We start from the raw sequence: 4,354 nt of genomic DNA, 5'->3' as shown, positions 1-4,354 counted from the left end.
GCTCGGCAACGCCTCCGCGGACTCACCGCCGCCTCTTTGTGGTCCGCCTCTCCCTCCCCCGCCTCCCCCGCTCGGCCGCGCGTGGTGGCCGAGCCGGGGTCGCCGAGGGCGCGCTTTTCTCTGCCTCCCGCTCTGCTCTCCTCCTCCGTTCTGCCCGTCTGTCCGTTGCCTCCCGACCGCGTCTCTCGCTCGCTCTGCGGCAGGTTCTGCCGCCGCTGCTCCGGGGACCCCGCCTCCACGCCGTCCCGGTGGTCGTTGCCGTCGCTGCGGCCCGCCGTTTGCTGCCCACGCTTCCAAAAAATTAAAAAAAAAAAAAAAGTAATCCATCAACCTGAGAACATTTTACAGACATTGTAATATTGAGTTCATGTAACAAGTGTTTTCTAAACTATGGATTCTGGTGAGAACAGGACCAGTTTTCTCATCTACAAACAGAGGTCTGGAACCGATCATTTCCAATCCCTTAGTGTGTGGTGTCAGCTTATTGTCCTGGTTACCTCTTGGTGTCACAGTTTGTTTCCTCTCATCCTTTCAAGTAGTCTATTTGGGTCTGAGGGGCAAGTCTTATAGTCTTATCATGTGGAAATGTCTGAGGTTTCTCATTAGTGAGACTACTGTTCTGACAAGGTGTGGGTGGGACCCAGAGTTTCTTGACAGAGTTTCCATCTGTAGAAACATAATCATATTATTTTCTTCAAATGAGGACCTTACCAGCAGCCCATTTATTATCAATAATACCTAAATAGGTAAATTAATTGATTTTTGCAACTGAGCATTTTCTTTAAAGTGCCTTTCTGAAGCTGTGTAGGGCTCTTTGAAGTAAATTCAGGAAGGTTAGTGAAAATAATGTTAAGGATCTAATGTCCATTGGTGGTTTGCCCTTTATTTATATTTTCATAATTGAGTTTTGAAAGTTCTGTAAGCTCTTTCAAATATGACTTGTCCCTGTATAGGAAATTCCAGTGATATGTTTGATTTGTCATTCTTTACAACATGATTGAAAAGTTTTACTGGTGTAGGCTGGGCCATTGTCTGTTTTTGTGGATTGGGGGATACCATGACAGGAAAAACATTGTAGCATGAAAGTGCAAACAGCTTTGGCTCTTTCAGAAGTCATTGCTGTTCCTCAGGTAAAGAGTGAATATTTGGGGGCCGGAGCGGTTGTACAAGTGGTAGGGCATCTTCCTTGATTGCACTAACCTCGGATGGACTGTGGTTTGATCCCTCAGTATCCCATATGATTCTGCAAGCCAGGTACAATTTCTGAGTGCATAGCCAGGAATAATCCCGAGCGTCACAGGGTGAATATTTACCAATGATCACATGTAGATAGGGTTTCTTTGGAAAGAAGTCAACATGCATAATATCCATTTGCCATAATTTCTTTTTCTGTAAACTTCAGAGTTGGCCCCAGCTACATGTGTATTTTTATTTAAAGGCACACAAAAAGTACACTTAATCGAAAATCTGTCTGACTGTCTTCTTGGAATATGGTAGTTCACATGAAGGTGTTAGGCATTTGTATGTAGTGCTGCATTTTCTTCTGTAGGTGACTTAAATATTGACATTGATAAACAGTCAGCTGTTTCAGCTCTTTGAGTCATCGGCCATGAGAAGCCAAAGTGGGCTTTTATGTGAGTGATAAAAATTGGCTCAGAATATTTTTTCAAAAGAGCATGTAATTGCTGAAACAAATATTTAACAACCTGGTTATGAGCATTTAAAGAGTGGGTTACTATGCTAGGGAACAATCCTACCGTGTAATCTGAATATTTTACTACATTGCTTGGCTCTGAAACAAGTGATAGTAAGTTATTTAAAGTAGCAACTTTCACTTGTTGAGAAGACTTCTAACATGTAAGTACTGTTGTGGTCAATGAAAAGTCATTGATATCACCTTTTCCTGATGGTTACTCATCAATATAAAGCATGGGCTGTTGGGTATAGGGAATGAATGGGTACTAGAGGAGATTACAAAATGTGTCCTTTTGAAGCAATTTCATGTTTTTCCAGCCAGATAATGTGAGGAAACTTATCTTGAAAAATCCAGTAGGGTTCATTGAAGGGGGGTAGGGGTTCACTGAGCGGTAATATGCATTTGACTTCCTTTTTCATAATTGGCAGGAATATTATTTTAATATCAAAACAAAGAAACTGCTAAAAGCCTTGCTTTGATGATATGATCAGCAATCAATTCCTAATAGGGCACAAATGTGCGAGCTTGCTTGTTGTGTAAATAAGTCCTATCCTGAGGCCCAGACAACTGAGCAATAGCACTCATAGAAGAATAAGGAGTTGCAAAAATGAATAGCCACACCAGGTCTGAATCAGAAAAGATAAGACTTTGGAAGTTGGTCCATGAAAAAAATTCAATTGTTTAGGTACTTTTGAATTAAAACCTTGGTCTATTTCAATCCGGATCTCGCTACAATGTGCTGAATAAGTTGCTGAGTTCAGAGTTTGGAATCTCAAGTGAGGGACAGATCCAATACATATTACCTAAAAGTTTTGAAAATCATTAATAGTCCTTAGAGTTTTCTGATAAATAGAAATATTTTGTGGATGCACTGAAGTATGCTCCAATATGATCAAGTATTGAAGTGGAGGCAAAGTCTTAATTATTTGCGGATATTGTTAAACCAGCAATCTGCAAGCAACTGATGACATTCATACAAACATTGTAATTATCTGTCAGTATAGAAGCCCAGCAATATGTCATCCATATAGAAGCCAAATATGCCTGGGAAAAACTTTTTGTGAGTTGGGCATAAAACCATATTAACAAAATATTGACACATGGTGGGTTAGTTTGTTATGCCCTGAGTTAAAACTAGCCATTGACTCTGATGCATGAGAGCTCTATTATTAAGAGGGAACTGAAATGACAAAGTAATTTCTGTCTTTTGGGTGAATAAAAATATTATAAAAACAATTTTTATGTCAATTACTATTAAAGGCCAGTCTTTTGGGATGGCTATTGGTATTTTGTAGTTTCCCCATAGGAACCATGAATGTATTGACAGCTCCTAAATCAGATCTAAGACTCCAGCTACCTGAGTTCTTTTGGATTACAAATATAGGAGAATTTTATTCAGAAAAGGAAGTTTTAATGTGTCCCAGTTTTAGCTGCTCATCAACTAAGTTTCTCAGCACTTCTAGTTTTGTGCTGTTCATGGGCCACTGGGAAATCTATACTAAAATATTCAATTTTAATTCAATTGGAATGGGTGCTGGGTGCTTTAATCCACTGTCCCCAGTGAAAAATGTGAAACCTTGAGTTGGTGGGCTGAAACGGGGGTTTGTGATAAATTAAAACATCTGAGCTGGTAAACCAAGATGGGGATGGGCAAGGGTTGTGATATTCTGCCCTCCATTGATTATGCAAATTGTGCCCAATAAATTTATGAAAATTGGAGCTACATGGATAGAAAAACAGCCTGCTGGTTTTCTGGTCCTACACACTTCAAAATCCTAGCCCTCTGGTGAATGGGGGGCAAAGCAGCACCTATTCCTTCCAGGCTGTGTGGTACGTCATACAAAGCACATGTATTGGGCCAGTGTTTTAAAGCAATTACCAGAAACTTCAATGCCAGAATCAAACATTCCTTCAAATTTCCTGACCTAAATTTCAAGGGTTAATATTGTATATTCTTCTTTAAGATTAGTAGCAAAAGCTATTATTGTATTAGCAGAATCCGCAACTCTTATACATTCAAAATCTTGGTCCTTCACATGTTTTGATTTGCCAGACATAACATAAGAAAGTAATAAACTTTAAGCTACAGTTTTATTTTTTTAAACATTCAAACTGTGGACATGGAAACAAGAATTATTATTTCTCCAACCTGGTCAGAATCTATAATTTTCAGATGAACAGAAATACCTTTAAGAGTCAGAATGCTTCTCCCCCATTATCAAACTCAAAGTTCTAAAGTTCAAAAAAAAGTTCAAAGTTCCTGAAGAAATTGGCAATTTTATGCCAGATTTTATCTTAAAAGGGCATTGATATGGTATTGTGGTTAATTCTTCAGGGCAGGTATATTGAGGGCCCAGCCTCCTAAAATAGCAGGCCTTAATGAACATATACCGCAGAGTTTTCTTGGGTTGGGCTAAGAAACCGATTATTGAAGAAAAAGTTTCCTGATTTTGTGGGACCACAATTGGCCTCTGGCCTAGTTTCCAAGATATAATTATTAAGTCTTGGTCTTTATGGGGCACGGCCACGAGCTGGAGTAATGGATTGCATTTTGCAATCTCTACATAAACTTCCCATTTTGCCACAGTTAAAGCATCTGACCTGAACTCTGGGGCTGGTTTTGGACCTCTTCCCCCATTTCTGTAGATACAATAAGAA

The sequence above is a fragment of the Suncus etruscus genome, chromosome 7 (assembly GCF_024139225.1).
Source record: "Suncus etruscus isolate mSunEtr1 chromosome 7, mSunEtr1.pri.cur, whole genome shotgun sequence".
NCBI lineage: Eukaryota > Metazoa > Chordata > Mammalia > Eulipotyphla > Soricidae > Suncus > Suncus etruscus.
This window is presented reverse-complemented; position numbering follows the sequence as displayed.